Below are 21,239 nucleotides of genomic sequence, written 5' to 3'. Positions count from 1 at the left end.
AAACATTTGCTTTTTTCCATCTTCCTGTGAATTATCTTCCTTCGTTTTGAAGTCCCAGACCCTTACCCCCGTCTCCTTACCTCTGGATGGCATATAAGTCTCAATTATTCTTATGGCGTCCCCATACATACACGATTAAATGTGATTTTTTCCCCTGTTCATCTGTCTTATGTCGATTAAATTCTTAAACCAGCCAAAAGAAACTTGAGGGAAGAATAAAATTTTTCCTCCCCAACACTTCGTACATATGATTGGCCACTAAGTCCTGCACACTCTTCCCAATAAAATGATATGATGTCCAGGGTTTTGTTAAATATAATGGGGGAGGCAAACAGCAGGTGGGCGTAGGAATGGGCTGGCCATGGGTTGATGATATCTGGGTCTGGATAAAGGGTACGTGGAAGTTCATTTTACCATTCTATCTACTTGTGAATATTTGACATTCTCCATAATAGAAATTTAAAAACAACAACAAAATTATCTCTCATGCTGATTCTTTTCTTCCCACGTCATTGTTTAGACACTGAAGGAAGCAAGAAGATACTTGATGACTAGCAATGCTGAGGAGCGTATTCCCTGGGGACTGCTGGCCTGTCACACAAGAGGGCTGTAGAGCCATGTTTCCTCAGTGCAACTGCCTGGCTGCTTTGTGGCCACCCACCTCGCAGGCTCAGAAAGTGATTTGTCACCACCTTAGTGGTGGCTCCGCATCAGAGGGGCAGATCCCATGAATGAGGTTTGGGAGAGCGACAGCTACTTTGGAATGCCAATATACTCGTCTATAATGGTCTGACTAAAGAGGGTGTGGGACACGTGAGTCCTTTGCCAGCAGCTTCTCTCCCTCTAGGCAAGCTATGCAGTGTTTTATGGGCTTGGAATCGGAGCTGGGGAAGCTAATCATGCTTTGCATATGTTTACTGGCCATCAGGCCGAGGTAGCCTTCCCCACAAGGCCAAGACGAGGAAGGCACCAGAGTCCTGGATAGGTGCTCGCATGCCTGCCAGGTTGGGCTCTGGGCTCTCCTTTCCTTTGTGACCAAATCAAGTCAAACACCCCCTACTGACAGGCACTTCCTTTCTTCAGATATAGTGATACCTTTAATCTAATTATTGTTGAATTTTGCATGCCAAGGAACAATTTTACCTCTTTAAGGGTCTTTGGATATTTCTGCTCTGATCAGCCTTGTCTTGACCTTTAAGAATCTAATGCGTGTATCATTTCTCTTAGTTCCAAGTTCCTAGGTAAGAGAGTAGGACATTGCAGAATGGTGTGGCCATAACTACTATATGAATGAAAATCTTTAACTACTAGGGTTTTGTCATCTGTCTCCTTCCCTCTCAGCTCCACCTGCTCCAATGCTTTCTACATATCACTGCCAGAGACATTTTCCAGAAACGTTACTTTCAGATACTTCCTAATGATTTCTCATGGCCTCCCAAAGTCATAATCTACCCTCTTCCTATCTTTTGGCTCTATTTCCCACATGACAACCTCTGCCCCAGTAAACTTGGTCTATCTGTCATCAAGAGAATACAGCCTGAACTCTTTCATTGTTGTATCCTTGCTTACACCATTCGTTCTACATTAAAAAATTGAATATTCACCTGTTTTTCAAGATGTAGCTCAAATTTCACCTTCTTCTGAACTTTTCTGATTATACCAACCATAGGTGACAACTATCTCTTGTGGAAAAACTTAATAATTGTCAAGGCAAGCATCACTGGGGTCCAGCCTGTACAGTTGCACAGGAGACCCATGCTTAAAAGGGCTCCACACTTGCTTTAATGCTCTGCTCTTGCTGTCTTGAAAATCTTCTTTTTTCAATAAAGGAATGTCCAAAATATTTGTCAAAAATTCTAAAGAATGAATCACACAGCCATTAAAAAGAAATTAATATTTTGTGCATTTACATTTCATGTAATTGCTGTAAATTTGAGATTGTTTCAACCATCTTACTCTTTCACAAGCTTTGATCTAACTGGTTAATGTTCCCTTAATCTCTTTATTCGAATAAGTATTTACCCTTGCTTTGAATTATTTTATTATTCCATTGATCCCTCTATAAACGTGTTAGTTATAATCATACATAAATCTTTGTGTAGTTACACTAATGACTAAATCGTGAATACTTAATAGAGCCTAATAAACTATACCCTCAAATTCTAACACCTTCGAAAACTTTTAATTCTATGTTACCCTTACTGACTTTTGTATTACCCTTGTCATTCATTTTAATTCTACATATATTTTAATTTCCATGAGACCTTTCTAGTATCACTTCATAAAACAATATTCATTTATACTTATCTATGTATTATCTTTTTTGTTATTCTTCATTCCTTTCTGTGTTTCCAGTTCAACCTGGGATTATTTTCCTTTGGACTGAAGAATTCACTCTAGTGTTTTTTCTAATTCAATGCGTTAACAACAAAATATTTCAGCTAAAGATTATCTTAAGACATCTTTATTTGGGGATGCCTGGGTGGTTCAGTTGGTTAAGTGTCTGCCTTCAGCTCAGGTCATGATCCCAGGGTCCTGGGATCAAATCCCACATCGGGTTCCTTGCTCAGCAGGGAGCCTGCTTCTCCCTCTGCCTGCTGCTCCCCCTGCTTGTGCTCTCTCTCTCTCTCTGGCAAATAAATCATAAATAAAAATAAATTTAAAAAAGAGAAATCTTTATTTGGGGGCAGTAGTGCTGCTGGGTATAGATTTTTGTTTTACCAAGAGATTTCTTTACCACTTTAAAAATGATACTCCAATGATATCTCATTTTATTTATATTGAGATCTCAGCTATCAGCTTTTTTCTTGCGTTGTTGGCTTCTGTATTGTCTAAAGTCTTTCCCATTATCTTTGTTCTTTCGACCATAGTGTAGTTTGTTGTTTCCTGTCACTTACTTTGCTTAGGGGACATGGAGTTAATTGATCTGTGGATTGGTGTCTTTCATCAGTTTGGAACAGGCTTCTGTATTTTCTCTTCTGATATCAATTCCTCTCTACATTCCTTCTAGTCCCCTTTTAGTCACATCCCATTTATCTTTTAACTCTGTCCTGAATTCTCCAACATTGTTCGCTCTGTGTTTTTGTTGGGATATTTGCTTTATTTTTTTCAGCTTTATTTTAAATTTTCTTCATTTTTTCCAGCTTTTTTTACTTATAATTGAGAAATTATTTGTATTTAGGGTGTATAATGTGATGATTTAATATATGTATACATGGTGCGATGATTGCCGCAGTCACATTCATTAACTTATCTCTCACTTCACATGGTTATTCTTGTATGTGTGGTGGGAACACTTAAGAGCTACTCTCTTAGCAAATTTCAAGTATACAATACAGAATGGTTAACTATAGTCGCCATGCTGTACATTAGATCCCCAGAACTTATTCATCTTGTAACTAAAAATTTTTACCCTTTGACCAAAATCTCCCCATTTTCCTCACCCTCCAGCCCCTGGAAACCATCATTTTATTTGCTGGTACTATGAACTTGACTTTTTTTTTTTTTTTTTTTTTTTAAGATTCCATGTGTAAGTTAAATCGTGTAGTATTTGTCTCTTTGTATCTGGCTTATCTCACTTAGTATAATGTCCTCCAAGTTCATCTATGGCATAAGCATCAGGATCCATCTTTTTTATGGCTGAATAATATTCCATCATATCATATTTTCTTTATCCATTCATCTGTCAAAGGACTTTTAGGTTGTTTCCATAACTTGGCTATTTCAAATAATGATGCAATGAACATGGGAATGCAGATATCAGTTCAAGATAGTGATTTCATTTCCTTTGGATATATGCCCCAAAGTGGGATTGTTGGATCATCTGGTAGTTCTATTTATAATTTTTTGAGAAATCTCCGTACTGGTTTCCATATGGATGCACCAATTTACATTCCTACCAATAGCACCCAAGGGTTCCCTTTTCTTCAGATGCTCACCAATATTTGTTATGTCTTGTCTTTGATAATAGCCATTCTAACAGGTGTGAATGATACCTTATTGTGATTTCTATCTGAATTTCCCTGATGATTAGCAATGTTGAATAGTTTTTCATATACCCATTGGCTATTTGTATGTCTTCTTTGGAAAAATGTCTATTCAGATCCTCTGCCCATTTTCTAATCAGGTTATTTGGATTTTTGCTATTGAGTTATATGACTTCCTTATATATTTTAGATATTAACCCCTTAAATATATGGTTTGTAAATATCTCTCCCATTCCATAAATTACCTTTTCATTTATTGTTCCTTTTGTTGTGCAGAGCTTTTTAGTTCGATGTAGTCCCACAGATTTATTTTTGCTTTTTTGCTGTATTTTTTGGTATCAGATACAAAAAAAAAAAAATAATAACCTTTGCCAAGACCAATGTCAAGGAAATTTTCCCCTATATTTTTTCAAGAAGTTATTTATAGTTTCAGATCTTAATTTCAAGTTGACTTTTGTATACGGTGTGAGATAAGGTTGATTTCATTCTTTTGAAATTCTTAGTCATTTTTGAGCAAGGGTTCACACATGTTCGTCTTGCTCTGGGACCCACAAATTATGTAGCTGGACCTGATAACTGCCCATTGAGGAAAGAACTTGGATCCCTGTTTTAAGTCACCCAGGCCTGTTCAGAACAGAGGTATCTAATTTCTAACAGTAACTGTGTTACAAAATTATTCACTTCCTTTTCAGGTCAATCAACTCGATCTACTGGATATTTATCAGGCTGGTTTTAAGCAAGGAAACAAGAACCCCTTAATCCTCCCAAAAAACAATTACATTTTCAAAAGAACATGCTAAATTCGTCTCTAACTCTTAAATTCTAGTGGGAGACATTTCAGGCAGAGGATGATTCTAAGGCACGTTAGCTCTGGGGTGAGCGTATTGGGGTTTGAGGTCGGCGTAGTGTGGTTTGATGGATTCTCCAGAACTGTTCTGCTTTTCATAACTTTTTCCTTCTCTTTATTTCAGAAACCACAGGTTCTCGAAAACATAGGTGTTTCTCCCAGTGGTTCTCATGGAAATAGCATGAGAGTTTTGTTTCCAGGAAGAACACAGGACATTTGTTTAATAAGTGTAAATAGCTAGCCATGATTGCCTTGGGGCTTCTGAGTATGGTACCAGGATGGTTGTCTTATTTGCCTTATATTTCCAATTCTAGAGGAACACAAAATACATTTTTTTCCACAACTTTGAGCTTATCTACCATAGATCTTCAAACATTGTAGGCTCACAATAAATATGTTGTGAATGAAAGAAAAAGCAGCTAATAGACCAAACTAGCCCTAATAAGAGCCACCATTTCTTGAATGCCTAGTGAGCGCCAGACCCCTGCATGCATCACTCCAGTCAATGAACAATTGCCACCTGAAAAACATACTTCTGCTTTGCAAATATTGACATAGGCAGGTATCAGGTAGATAGTGACTATTTATAAGAATCATATGTGTTTCTGAACAGCTACTTATTTAATACTTTAAAAAAATGAGCTTAGAATTTCTCTGTTTCTATAACATTAAATTTGTCACCAATTTTGAAACTAATGTGGAGCTTGCATTTATAGAAATTATGAATTTCTATGCCCTTTTTCACTTAAAAGAATATTTTGCCTTTTGACATTTCCTGAGTTAATCAGAGATTTAATGATCGACAGAAGAATTGCTGAGGCACCTGTGAAAATGCCGAGAAGCTCAAGATGCTAGACACCGCAGGGAAGAGATTAAGTATATCCCGGGGCTGAACGGAACAGCGATGAGGATGAGGAAAAGAAAGAAATGCCTCGGGAGTGAGCAAATACAGGTGCTGGGTGTGGATGATGGAAAAGCTGTAACTATTACGGAACAACGTGTTTGGAAATTCCTTACAGATCTGAGAACTGTGATTAGAAATCAGCACCAGGGCGGCTCAGTCGATTAAAGTCTTAGACTTTAAGGATTTCAAGGATTTCAGCTCAGGTCATGATCTCAGGATTGGATGGAGCCCCATGCCTGGCTCCACACTCAGCGGGGCATCTGCTTGAGATTCTCTCTCTCCCTCCTGCCCCTCCCCCCACTCGTGCTTGTTCGCTCTCTCAAATAAATAAATCAAAAAAAAAAAAAAAGAACTCAACACCAGAATGGGGCTCCCCAATTACAGAGTTATTAATAACTATTAAGCTCTTTCAGGACAGGGGGATCTGGGTGGCTCCGTCGGTTGAGTGTCTGCCTTGGCTCAGGTCATGATCCCAGGATGCTGGGATCAAGTCCCATATCAGCTCCCTGCTCAGTGGGGTGTCTGCTTCTCCCTCTGCCCCTCCCCCCTGCTTGTTATCTCTCTCTCTCTCACTCTGGTGCTCTCTCTCTCAAATAAAAAATAAAATCTTAAAAAAAAAAGTTGTTCTTTTAGGACAGCATACTACTGGGTGAAAGGCAGTTTTGCTGAATCTCCTAGACAAGGCTTAGGGCAGTGTCACTCTAAAGGAGAGCGCTGAGGGTCAAGATTGAATAACCTTCTCAAATTCACGCAGGTAGAAGCAGCAGAAATGAGTTTCGAGCCAAGGCCTGTGCAAATCTGGGGCCCTCTGCTCACCATTCAGCACTCAGCAGCCAGTGGCCTTTCTGATCGAAGGCGTGGGCAGGAACACGACTTTTGGGACAGAGGCTTTCATTCGCATTTACCAGCTCTAAATTGTGGGGGTAGCAGCAAATCCTCTGCGTTAGCGAGGATAGCGAGCACTGTCATTAGAGGTGCCTCCCATGAAGGGATAGTGTGCGTGGGCATGCAGGTGTGTGAGTGCACGTGCGTGCACTAGCCTAGTAGATGGGACTTTGAGCTTTAAAAGTAACTCTGTAGTCTGTGACTTGAGCAATGACACATGAGCTAGCAGAAGTCCTTTGTACCCCAACTATTCCTCCTCTCGCTATCACTCACTTCTTTGTGCCCAATCATCTGTCTATAAATATGTTCTGAGGACTCACACCGGAGTCTTGGGTCAGAGGATCAGAGGATCAAAGCAATGTCCTAGGGTACGCAGGGATGTTTTAGGGTACACAGGGATGCTGGAGCCTGGGAGATCATTTGGGAAGCCAACTGGTTAGCCAATGTTACCATTACTCCCCCATCTCAACCTCCTATCCCAGCCTTCCTTCTGGGGTCAGGTGCACCCACACGGAGCAAACAGGCGAGCAGAGAACCGAGAGGGAACAGTCCTTGTCGCAGATTTACTCTGCCCAGGGCCACCTCTGCCATCTGTGCGGTTTCACTGACCTCCAGCCTCTTCCTGCCCTGACCTGCGGTCCCTGCCTGCCCACTCAGATCTTAGCAGTGGGATTCCTGCTAGATCTCCAGTTTTGCACCCTATTTCCGATCATTACACGTGGACTGTGTCTCCCAGACAGAGGAAGAGAGAAGTGACTGAGTCAAAACGGAACAAAAACTAAAACTAACCAATTAGCTAAGCAACCCAAACAGAAGGGCATGCACTTTCATACATACCATCGGTGAGCTTAACACCAAGGGAAAGCCTGTTATAAAATAACCTCTCTCCCTTCACTCTATCTCCTTCCCCTGCTTGATTTTCCACCAGAGCACTTCCTGAGACATGTTATATACGCATCGTGGTTTCTTGTCTTCCTCCACCTTCTACCTGTTGTCAGGTCTGAGGGAGCAGGGGCTTTTTCCTCTGACAATACCTGGTACAAGGCGAAGACTTAATACGTATGCTGTGATTGGAAAGGCACCTGTCACGCCCAGTTTTGCTATTTTCAAGGCCACCCTTGAGGTTCATTTTAACTTCGTCTAGCTCATCAAGGGAGAGAAGATATAGTCTTGTGCTAGACTGAGGCCGGCTGTGGGGGTCTGTACTAGTCCCCACACTTCCATTCTCCAACATGTGTGCGAGGGGAAGGTCACACGTGTCCCCCACGTTCCACATTAGTTCTCCCAGCTTCATATTCCTGCAATAGTTTCCCACTAGTTGACCTAGCACTGAGTTGGGTTCTGAGCTAGTGGAACACCAGAAGAACGTAATTTTGATTTGCGAAACGAACAAGAAGGCTAATAATGATATTTATTGAGTGCTTATTATGTATGAAACATCATGCAAAGTCCTTTGAGTTCATTATCTAACTTAACACACACAACAAATCCATGACACAGGTCCCATTATCATTCCCATTTTGCAGTTCAGAGAACTGAGGACAAAAAAGTTAGGTAACGTACCTGAGGTTACATGGGTTTTAAGTAACAGAATTCGGATCTGTCAACAGGAAAGTCTGCTCCTCAGGAAGAAAGGAGGGGAAAAGAGAAAGGAATGGCATGGTGTGGGGACTGCATTCGTGTTTTCCTGAACCATCAGAGTTGTAGCTAGGAAACTTCTAGTTTTTAAAAGATGAATTTTAGGGGTGCCTGGGGGGGGGCTCAATCAGTTGAGCATCTGACTTTTGATCTCAGCTCAGGTCTTGATCTCAGGGTCATGGGCTCTACACTCAGCAGGAAGCCTACTTAAAAAATAAATAAAATAAAATAAAATAAAATAAAATAAAATAAAAGATTAATTTTAAAACATTTTGCTGTGAAACAATGAGTTTGGGGCTGGAGAGTTTCTGAGTTACAACAATGAAGTCACTAATTGCTTTAGTTAAGACCAAATGCTTTAACTTCCCGAGTATATAGTCATCACAACTAAATGCCACTGAACAAACGCAGACTGTCCATGGCCGTTCTTCTCCTCTTGCCACCAGCTGTGTCTGTAGCACAGGCTTCCTCAGAACCCCTATCCCTCCACCTCCTTGGCATGACAAGAGTGCAAAACCTAAACCGAGCAGCTCTTTTTCCTTTTGAAAGTGCAATCTCATTATAATCAAAATCTGTCTGCAAATACCAGTCAAATTCTTTTGTTAACCAATTGTGCTCGCACCAGTGTGGGCACTGGAAACTCTGACTATTGAGGAAATGTGTGCCAGGCTCAGTGCTGGGGCTTGGGGTTCTGTGGGCAGCCTGTGTAGGATGCCACCTCCGAGGAAGCCTGTCAAGGGAAGCAGGTGGACTGGAGGCAAGAAAGAGGCATGAATGGGTTTTTCAAATGGAAGCAGAAAACAGAAGCCGTCTATATCCCGACTTCGCCCAGGGCTTTCTATGATTGTCCTGAGTAAATTCAACTTTTTCATTTGGGAGAAGTTGTTGTTTCACTGGGCATCTGGAACTCATCGGATGAGAGGAAACGATGTCACGCTTCTTTTGTTCTTCTAGTGTGGGTGGGCGGTGCCTCCAGGACAGGAGTCCTTGTCCTGTTTTTACCAGTGACTCTCCCTACCTTCACAAAACTCCATTCAAACCTGTCACCTAAAACATTTGTAGTTTGAAAATGACGTGTTTTGGAGACTGTCATAATAAGAGAAGTGGGCCCCTGTCCCTGCTCTGGCTTAATTCATGGCTATGAGTGAGTCCCTTAACTACCCTGGTCTCGATTCTGCACCTGTAAATGAGTGGACTGGTATTTTATAATCCCATGGACTTGGTACTTACATGCAAGACAAACAAATGCCAACCAATAACTAGAAAGTGCATGAGAGACGTGCACTTCAATGGTAAGTCACACTAGAGAGATTCTGAACGTAATTAAAATCTTTATTTATCACATTTTTAACATCTCCAGTAAATGCTGCTCAGCTTAGCAGCTTGATTTTCATACACACCAGCCAAAAGCAACATTATAGCCTAAAATTACTCCATAAAACTTCGTAGAGGAATAACACTTCTGAAGACTATTTAAAAAAAAAACAGGATGTTATTGAGTAATAAAATTTGTGGAAGCTTGTATTGTGCAATGGTTCACATTAGCATGGGTAATGATGGAGACAGTGGTTTTCAGATGTGTTCCACAGAATCCTGAGAGTTGCTCGAAAGTCAACTTAGACAAATACTGTATTGCTTAATTTGTGATTCATAAGTCCTTTCGTTCATTCCTTTACTCATTCATTTCACACAGTTCTTTTAGTGGGGGCTTCCTGTGAGCTAGGTGAGCAGGGGCGCGTGTGAGACAAGAGCGCAGAACCTTCTCTCCTTAACGTACTTACAGTCTGACGAGGGAGGCAGGCAAATGGTCACTCCCGTGAATTACAAACTGAGATAAGTTTCCAAAGGCAAGGAAACCAGTACTATGAGAACTTATATTGACAGAAGTTGACTTAGACTGGGGGCCAGGGAGATTTCCCTAAGACTTGTAACTGCCGGGACAGTTCATGGGAGCTCTGAAAGGTGAGTGGGAGGTTAGCTGGTGTGTGGGTGCGGTGGGGAGGGTGGACGGTTGGTGGTTGGGGAATATTTCAGACAAAGGAACAACATAAGCAACATAATTTAGGAGTCCCAGCACAAAATGAAATTGTGAGGCCCTTTGTTCCCCGATTAAGAATTTAAAGATGGTGAGAACAGAGCATTAAAGCAAGGACAGGGTCCATCTGGGCACGGTCCCTTTTGCACATGGCCACCCAAGGAGCTGGTCCTGGGCGTTGCCCTGGAAGGGAGTGTGCTGCTCAGAAGTCAGGACGAAGGGAGAGGCCAGTGTGGTTGAAGCAGATCTGGGAGGGTGACATGAAGGAGAGGCAGACAGCAGGCTCACATGAGGATTACATCAGTGACCACACTTCCGGGCTCTCTAAACAACGCCTCAAGAATATACACGGTGATTCACTTTTATTGAACTATTTATGTTGATTTGCATTGGTCATTCTGGGTTTGGTGTCTCTGTGGTTACTTCCAAAAATGAAACCAAGGCTATAGAAATTGTTCAAGTAGAAAAGGCTTGGACTCTCTGGTCTTCTGGCTTTCTTGGTGCCTGGTGCCCAAAATGATCAATTGCCCAGAACTTCTCAACTGAGTGTGCACAGGTCCTAGGAGCGACCTTGACTTCCTAGCAAAACATGCATTCTTGAATGGCTGCAGGCACCTGTGTGGATTCCATGAATATGGAAACCTCAATACTTAACATTATTACTTGAGTTCAAATCCTGGATTTTCCACATACTAGTGTGTGCTCTTAGTTGTTTGTTAAAATGTATACTCATTCTTAAGATAAAGCAATACACCTTTATGCAAAATTTCTGATGATAGCATCTGGTGACTCTTTTCAGGAATTTCCTAGGCATAGACAATGTATTTTCATATTTCTTACACAAAAGGATTGTACTATAATATTTTTTTTACCTTTATTAATGCCTCTTAAAACAGTACCGCTTTCTTATGGGCTCCCTAGTATTTCATTTTTGTGGGTATACCATATTTATTGAGACAGTCCTGTTAACAAACATACAGGTTGCTTTCTGTTTGGGGTTCTCACAAAGCAATGGCTTACTGAGCATCTTTCTCACTTCCCCAAGTCAGACAGCAGGATAAATCCCTAGAAGTAAAGCCACTAGGTCCACAGTTACGGTCATTTCCAATGTTGATAAATATTACCAAATCAGCCACACTATTTAAGTAAGCCTTGATTTCTTCATGTCTGTAAATAGTGGACAATAATAGCTTTCTCAAAGGTTTCTTATAAGGATTAAATGAGATTAAGGCATGTGAGAGCCTACTATAGGCTGTCTACTATAGCTGTCAACAAATGCTGGTCTCCAACTTTCCTTTCGTTTAGGAAAGCCTTAAGGAGTATTATGAAGACCATCGCTTCAGCCGTGACCTCAGCAAACAAACGGTCACAGCGCTCTGTAGCGCCATATTCTTTTTAAACTCTGTTGTTGAATGTACCTAATGAAATCTCTGGAGGTCAGATAGAATATCTTTGGAGGACACAAATTTGACATTAACTCTACCGCTTTCCTAGACTAAGGTTGATCTGATTTGATAGCTGCCTCTTTTAACATATATCCCTGATAATAAAAACAAAATGTACCAGACTAATATACCAATTAAGATCTATCTCCCTGTCATGTCTTTTGTACTTGAGTGAAAACCTTGCCACTCAATGTGAGTCATTCATTTATTAATAAAACCCATATATCTACACTGAAGAGAAACGTTTTGACCAAAAAAATGGAAACTTTTAGACCTCTCATTTCCACTCCAGGAAGCTTGTTGTGTCTCCCTCGAACCTCCAGGGCCCTGAGGCATTTTCAAATTTATCAAGAGTCCAGAAGGAGGTTAATTGAACATCTCAGAACAAAATCCCCACACGTCCCGGCCCAGAAGCTCCAGCTGGGATCAAGAGCCTGTGGTAACCTTCAGGCTGGAAACAGAACCTCCCTGGAGGGTGTCACAAGCAGACCATAAAGGCACGTGCACGAGTTGTGTCTTTCCACAGTGTCAGCTTTATTCAATCATAAAGCAAGGTTAACATGGTGGTAAAGCAGGTTCAGGATTCCATACTCAGTGGCATTTCACTACCCATTTAACTGGGCTTCATACACGTCACACAAGACAAAACACAATAAAGTCCCACAACAAACAAGATACCATAAAGGTGAGAAGTTAACGAACCAAAGGCGAGGTCAGTCCCTGGGCACCACTGAGAGGATGACTCTGTCTGGTCGGGGTCAGCTCTCTGTGTTCACTGCTTATTATGTGAGCCACGGAGGATCCCTGCTCTGTTCAGAGACCAAGCAGGCAGAGCCTTCAGGGGCAGCTGCCTTTCCAGCGGGGTCAGACGTGGAAGGTCAGCGTCTGGAGAGTCTGACAATTCGCTGCACAGGTCCTCTCTTTTTAAAGGAGTCTAATCAGTCCTGGGCCTTTGCAGGCCTCTTCTGGTTCTAGTGATAATCAGCCCCTGGTTCTTCCAGATTCTGTGGGCTTACTGATTACCAGTCCTTGGCGCTGCCAGTCTGTGCTGGTTTGGGTGATAGCTGGTCTCAGCTGTGGGGCCTTTGATCTCTTTCCTATTAGCTCACTACTTGACATGAGTGACTCCATCTTGCTCTCCCCATCCCACCCCGTGATGACTCATGACTAATCCATAAGGGTCACGCAGGAATCAAATATGTTTTTAACCACATTAGCGGTATGGTTTTACTCTGCTGTGGATAAAGGCAAATCTAAGCATGTAATCAGTGTTCCAATGAAAATCAAACAAAATCAAATCAATCTCAAATCATATGAAATGTCAATTGACAACATAAAATGAAAGTCACAACAAATCAAAACTAGTTAGATAATTAAAATTGAGTCAGATAAAGGTAAATCAACTTAGAGTAAAGCAAAATCAGGTAAGGATTAAATCAAATATCAATTAAGTCAGGTTATAAAGTCAAATCAGAATAAAAGCTCAAATTCTAAGTCCTACTTAATAAGAATTAAGTCAAGTTAAAAACCAAACTAAATCTGAATTCAATGAAGGTAAATTAACAAATGAACAAAATCAAATGAAAATCATGTTATCAAATAGGGTAGACAGAAGTCCAAAAATATGAATGAAATCTTCAACATAGGCTCACGGCGCATACAGAAAAGAACAGGGAGGGTATGGTTAATCATAGTCTTTTTGTAATCTTCCTTCCCTTCTTAAGCCTGAAGGTGCATAACATTTTAATAGCTTTTTTAATAAGATAGCAAAAATAATAGCTAAGAGCAGTAGAAGGGTTTCCTTAATGGATTCTCAAATATGAGTAGAGAAGTAATCCCATCCCATCTTTAAGTATTTTAAAGGGTTATAGTCAGACCGGGAGCCAGATCAAATGACATGTATAAAGGTTTTGTTAGCAATTCCAGAAAGGAACATTTATTCTTTAAGTTTTGTATATCTCTGCTTAGTGTGGCTAGGTTGGGGTTGGGGACTACCGAGGCCGCAGGAATGACCTGTGCAGCGTGTTCAAAGTGGGTTTGCTTGCTGGGCAAAGTTTTGTGGGCCACCCTGAGTCCTTCTAAGTTTTCATCTAGAGTTTATCAATCTTGTCAGTTTTCACCCAAGGTATTTCTGTTACTTTGGTGTGATGGGATGCTGGAAAATCCTTACATGAATATTCGAAGATAAAGGTACCGATTTTAATATTATTATATGCTACATTAAGAGCATGCAGTATTTTAGTGCATTCTTTGTTGATGGTGATGACGGTATCTGCCTCCTATGTGATTAAAGAAGGTGACCTCTGAGGAGTTCTTAGCACAAATTATCCAGCTGAAAAGTGTCCCACGTGGAAGAATAAATTTTCCATGGATGTTGTTGCTAGAGGATGAAGATTAGCATTGATTTCCAGTTCATGCCAGATATACAGGTAATTACTCTTTCTGGGTAGTAAATATCCATCAGTCTATATGGGTGTGTGGGTTGTCAAAAGTGCTGTGTTACCATGTACTTGTGGTATGGTCGGTATACGCATCATATGCTGATAGGCTTTTACCCCCAAGAGCCTTTTTTTCTTTTAAGATTTTATTTACTTATTTGAGAGAGAGCAAGAGAGCACAGAGAGAGCACAAGCTGGCGGGGGGCAGGGGTGCGGAGGGAGAGGGAGAAGCAGGTTCCTGGCTGAGCAGGGAGCCCAACGTAGGGCTCAACCCTAGGACCCTGGGACCTTGATCTGAGCTGAAGGCAGATGCTTGACCACCTGAGCCACCCAGGCACCCCGACTCCCTAATAGTCTTAATGATGAAAGTTTATATTGTCCTGTATTGTCATAACCAGATGGCCTGGAGGTATCTAACTGTAGGAGAGACTCTGTCCAGTCAGAAGAAGACACCTTCCCTGTTACAATAATGTTTCTGATACCATTCCATGCTCTCTCCAGGAGATTACTGATTCTGTAGCAACTATTTTTTAAACTGGTCTCTTACGTAGAAATGTCTAAGATTGAGTAAATAGTGTTAGAGGGCTGGGACCTTATGGGCAATGTCATAGTTAGATTTCAGTCGGTAGGCATGGTAATCACACATAGCCGAGACAATGAACTGTAGTTCTCTGAACGCTGAGTTCTTGGAACCTAGATCACCTACTGCATTAAATAGGGGGTGAGCGTGTTTTTTAAAATGCAAATAGCTCCTGCTTAAGAGCCTGGATTTCTGCTTCTTGTATCCCAGAGATAATTAAGTTAGAAATGATACCCAGTCCTATCAGGAATTGTAGGGCGTTTCTAAGCCCAATTTTATCAATAGGTGGTAAGTTGGGTAATTCATGGGTGGTCGTTCCTATTTCTGTTGCATAAATTTTACATTCAGGTTGTATAGAGAACAAATTGAATTGTTCCTTTTGTTATTTCAATTCTCTGTGACATAGGTTTATATACAATTCTCACAGGGTTAAGTAATATAGGTTCAAACATATTTGTCTTGAGGATTTTGGGTGTTGGATTGGTAAGGCCGCGCGTCCATTGTGGTTTCCAGTGGAAAGTTCTCATACAATGTGTAGTGTTCCAACGTCTCTCAACAATACATGGGCCTGGGCTGTTGGGTGATACACCATACTTGTCAAAGGTAAGTCCTTTACGTAAACTGGTATAGATGAATCAGTTCTGAATATATTCTCATAGATAGGGTGCTGTGCCCACCATGTATGTTCTACTCACTGTGCATCTGATGGTCGGATCAATGAGAAGAAATACTGTTGCATACCTGGATCAGTTCCCAATGTTTCCCACCGTGCTGGCGATCTTCCTTGTATAATTGAGGCTTTCTTAACCGGAAGGTATAAAAATGTATTGAATCTAGTTGTTCCAATGGACATACCAGTATGATCACTTCCTTTGTGATGTTAGACAGATTGCAGATTTTGATATTAAGGTAGCACCCTATGTGCCATTTATCTTAAGCCATTTACAAAAAGATGTGTCTTAGGTAGGATTAGTGTTGGAGCATTTGAGTTGTTGTGTCTTATACCATGTAGGTGTGAAAGGGCCTAAAGTAGCTGGATTCATAGCTGCAAGTCTATCACAATTATCTAGAATATGATCACAAATGAAGATCCTATTGCTTCATCTACCTCTTACGTGCTGAAACTTATTTAGGTATGATTGTATGGGTATCATAGACTGTTCTGGGAACCATTTTCTTTTAACTTCGGGGTACCCAGATGTCCAACAATTAGTCATATTAACTGGCAGTTTGTAAGTTGTGATGTTAGCCTGCAGTAGGGGACGAGCTCTGGAAATATTCTATCATGTAATATTGCATCTAAATTTTGATAAGCCTGGATGATGTCCGAAAGTGTTACCACTGGAGGAGACGTCACTTCCATGAGGACACGGTGCCATGACGATATTTTCCATGGGGATGTTTTCAATGATGGAGGTGTTATGTGGCACGCATGTGTAACCTTTGCTTGTGCCACCATTCCATTGCATACTACATCCCGTGTTAGTGAAGTGTAACTTAAATTCAGCTGCACCATTAAGTGGGAGTTGCCTGATCATGGTGTTGTTCAAGATTTGTGATTCCATTCCCTTACGAATTGGTATGCAAAAAATGTCAACAACTGAATTTGAGCTCATAGGTCCTGCTCCAGAGCAATTTACTAGTCCATCAGTGTAATGGCCGCTCCCTGTACCCCAATGTTTTAAAGTCTGAATTGTTCTAAATTGATAGTTTAGGTTCCCTGAATATTCTGTGTAAAAATATCCCTTTGTATGTGCCACTGTAAGGTTCAGTGGAAAGCATGCAAGAATTGGTTTTAAAAGCATTAGTCTTATAGCATTGTCCCCACGTAGGTGTGTGGTAAAATTACTTTTAAAGCCTCTCAGGCATGCCAATGTCCAATTATGGCACAATTGTCCCATATAATAATGTGGGTTTTTTGGGTACATGTAAATCAGGTCTAGATTGGGGTGTGAAGTGTGATCTGGCTGTGTAAGCAAGGCTGGTCCTATTTTTAATTTCCAATTTAATTCTGTGGGTGCAAATGTTCCATTTCCTCTTGTATAAAGTCCTTCAGGTGTTAGGTAGATTGATGAAGTCTTGGCATACCAAGTGCCATGTGTATTATTACAATGTGAATCTTAATGTCTCATGCAAAAATTTCCAAAAAAAATAGAAAGTTTGGAAAATCTATTAAATAATATTCATACTATATAACATTGTTGTTTGTGGATATGATGTTGTAATCCTTTGGGTACCCAGTTGGCACTGGAACTTTGTCTAGGGGTGGGTTAAAGTGTAGAAAACGATATAATGAGGGTTTAGTAGTAGTAGTGCTAGCAGTACTATGAGGACTAGTAGTAGTTTCCAGATACTCATATTTGTCATATGCATCCTCTTGTTCCATACCCAGTTGGGACCAAAATTCATACCACGTGTTGATGCAGGATTTTTATGAGTGTAACAAGGTTCATGCATGTGATGCCTGGAAATATCCCGGAATGTATGCTCTTTGTTGGGTACATATGTTTCTGCAGGGAGATTATGTAGTATAGTACTAATGTTTTTAAATTCAATGAATGTGGTTAATTCCATGTCTTCACTTAAAATTTTGTTTGTAATATGAGTGGCATATTGGTTTGAGATATTATAAAAGTCTTCATGGAATGAGCATAATTCTGGTCTTTCACATTTATCATGTGCTGTCTTCAATCATCTAGTGTGTGATCGATTTTATGTGCGGCTCCATAAAGGTATACGGTTTGTAAGCCAGAGTAAAAATTTTGTTGGCAAAGCTTAATATCACTACTATAAGTGCAAAAGGGTCTTAAAGTTGCTTTTTGAGCTCTAGTGCAATTAAGCACGTATGTAATTAGGTCTGGAAAAAGGGAGATGTCATTGTATAAAATATAGCCTGGTATGTGTTCAACCCTGCTGTGGTTGGGGCATGATTTGAAAAATTGAATTTTGGTGTGGGCTGGTTTTGTGGTATAGGGAAAGTTACGTCATATTCAGGACCTAAAGTATTATTGGTAACTCTTGTGTTCCTTGGGATAGTGGCCGTATTTATGATTAAGATACATGAAACTGACCGCCACATCTTGGCAATCATGTGGTACATGTGGGTATGTTTCCAGCCTAGAATAATGTCCTCTATTATCCCTCTGATTAATCAGCCCTTGTACATGTTGACAATAGTATGTTGAAAGCCAACAAATATCAATTAAGTGACCTATGTCTGTGACCTCCACTAATCCTTGTTAAGTTCCTAATGCTACTGATAGTTCGGTCAAGAAGCAATCATTAAAATTCATATGCCTCATGGGAGTCAGGACGTCTTGGCACTTAAACCAATCAGCACGTCCCTGCTGTGGCCAGGTGTCATCATCTTACAGCTCTCACCACACATCTGAGAGATCTTCCCAGGCTGCTTCCAATGACGGGTAATTTCTGGATTGTCTTCCCAAGTTATCTGTGCTGAGCCGAGATCACTGTCGGGAGATTCTGTGGGGTCTGGTGTGGTAGAGTCTGGTATTTGGTGCGTCTCTCTATTGCAGAAAATCTTATTCTTTTAATGCTTTGTTAATTAGGCAGACTGTGTAGTTAACTGGGTTTCTGCACGATAATTGGGAACTGACCACTGTGGCAATTTCTGTGGTGGCGATAGGTGACGCATCCAGTTAGTTCAGTAAGACCAAAAATCAGGACGCTATTGGTAATTATTAAAAATATTTTCCTTAGCAGCCTTGTTGCCAGGAAACTAGATCAACACTGGATATTTGTATCCTAATTGATGGTGCATTGGTGTGCTTGTGTATCTCTTGTCTTATGATGACAAGTGCACAAACAGCTGCTGTACAAGTGAGCAGGGACACATGGATTGGATGCAGAATGTGGCAGTTTTCTTATCTATAATAGGAGGAATGTTGTATTTTACACATACCTGACATGCTTGTATAATATAACACCCACATGAGTGTGCTAGTTACTAGCCAAAGTATAATCCAATAGGCATAGTATGATCCCAGTTTGAATGCAGTTTTCCTCCAATTATTCCTTTTTTTTTTTTTTTTTAAGAGAAAGAGCACGAGTGGGGGGTGAAGGGCAGAGGGAAAGAACCTTAAGCAGGCACCATGCCCGGCACAGAACCTGAGGAAGGACCGTGAGATCATGACCTGAGCCGAAATCAAGAGCTGGACCCTTAACCTACTGAGCCACCTAGGCGCCCCACTTCCTCCTCCAATTATTCTTAATGTATGCCCTGGGGGGAAAGTTCGGGATTTTCTTAAGTTGAAGCTATCCTTTGGCCCTGAAGTCCAGTAAGTGTTTCCATGTCTGTGAGCAACAATATCCTGAAAGGAGACAGATTGTCCCTCAGTTTTGTTGCTACTTTATATGAAGTGTGTGCGTGTCTACTGGTACCTCCCTTTTTCCTACATCTGGGGCAGAAGTGTTTAAGATCTTATGAGGACCCTCTTTTTGTAATCTATCTCTTTGATTTAGCACAAAGCAAGCCACATCCAGGGCCTGTTGAAAACTCCCTTGTCTTTCTACCAGTTGTAATTCTCTTTTTAATAATCAGTTAAATCTTTCTATATATCCAGCAGCCATAGGGTTATAGGCTTGATGATAATTCCATCCTAAGTTCCAGAGCTCACAGGGCTTTTTAATGGACGTGGCTGTAAAGTGAGTTCCCTGGTCACTCTCTACTGTTATTGGTACTCCAAAGTGAGCTGCCTGTGATTCTGGAGTCTTATGGTTGCACGGGCTGAGGACCTTGACGTAACCATAGCTATCCCCGGGTTGTGTCTATGTATCCCCTGGTGATGCATGCTTCTGTTGATAACTGTGATTTAGCAGTCCTATGAAACCTATTTGTATTATAAAATTAAATGTAGTGGGTTTGTATGTGTCTATTGGTGCAGTGTACCCATATTTGTCTATCATTTGTTTACACATGGTGCATTCCCTGCAATGTTCTTTTTTATTTCTTGCCAAGTAACCCTGGGATTTCTTTCTGTGAACCATTTGAATAATACATGCGTTCCTATGTGTCCTTTCTATGTATTTCCATAAATGAATGGTTTAATGAGGGGTTTTCAGCTAAAGAAGATACCTGATGTCTCTCTGTACCCAATAGTGCTATCGCGTTTGCTCCACTATCCCACGCATGGAGTAAGCAGTCTACATCAGATATGGTTTTTTACAGAAATCTGTCCTAACCTTCTTAAGTTAAGCGCGAGTATATTCACTATCTGCCGCTACTTCTGTGGGTTGTCCTTGCCTGTGATTATAATCTACCACTCTTTTCCTTCTAATGATAGGTCTGCTTTGATAATCATCCCCCACTGTGGAGTTATCATAGTCTCCTGAGTCCTCAGGATGAAGTCGTGTGGTCCCAAGAGTGGTTCGTCCTTTAAACTCAAATTACTCATCGATTTGGCCTTCCTTATTATTCTGTTAGCTAGCTCCTTGCCCTTTTATTTGTCCTGGTCTAGCTGCAACATGGTTTTCATCGGTAAGATGGGAACCTCTGCAGGGGGAGCCCCCTGGGGACACTAGCACTTTCACATTTTTAGGATCCTTCAGATCCATGATTACATCCCCTGAGGTCCTAGTTGTGAGCCTTTTTCTGACTTCTAGTTCTGTGGGGGTACCACAGGTCTTTTATGCAACCTGTGATGTCTGACTTACTGGACGTCATTTTTAGGTGTTTACCTAGTGTCCACATTTTTCTTCCTTTCTTATATTCCAGCAGCTGTTATATATAGTTTCTTAACTATGTTGAATTCTATTTCCCACTTATACCTGGGATATGTATATAGGCTTTTACACAATTTTTGTTCATATTTTTCCTTCAGGTTATGGATTATTTTGGCCCCCAGTGACATGCATTTATGCACTGTTCCTGAATGGTTTAATTTATCGTAAGCTTCCGAGTGCCTTTCTGAGGTGGTCTCCCTTGGTTTCGGCTCTAGCTAGTTCTACCTCATGCCCGGTTGGTAAAGGGGTAACCCTGACGAGCTTCCACTGCCAACTACTCCCTGCATAGAGCTGGTATCCGTTTGGTCCACCCGTGCCAATACTTTAGGATCTCACCCTAAGCAAGATATGTGGAAAGTCTATATTCACACAAATGTATCCCCCAACTTATTGTTTTTAATTCTGCTGTAGTCAATTCCAGCAAGACTCAAAGAGGGTTTTTTTTCCCAATTCTTCCGAATTTTCTAAAAGCCCATAGTGAGTCAGTGACATGGAATCCTGCTGACTAAGCCAACTTTTGCTAGCACGCTCTAAAGGCCCGTACACAAGTTGTGTCTTTCCACAGTGTCAGCTTTATTCAATCATAAAGCAAGGTTAACATGGTGGTAAAGCAGGTTCAGGATTCCATACTCAATGGCATTTCACTACCCATTTAACTGGGCTTCATACACCTCACACAAAACAAGATACCATAAAGGTGAGAAGTTAAGGAACCAAAGGCGAGGTCAGTCCCTGGGCA

Source organism: Ursus arctos, unplaced genomic scaffold (genome assembly GCF_023065955.2).
Source record: "Ursus arctos isolate Adak ecotype North America unplaced genomic scaffold, UrsArc2.0 scaffold_13, whole genome shotgun sequence".
Taxonomy (NCBI): Eukaryota; Metazoa; Chordata; class Mammalia; order Carnivora; family Ursidae; genus Ursus; species Ursus arctos.
The sequence above is the reverse complement of the archived record's forward strand: the minus strand, read 5'-3'. Positions refer to the sequence as shown.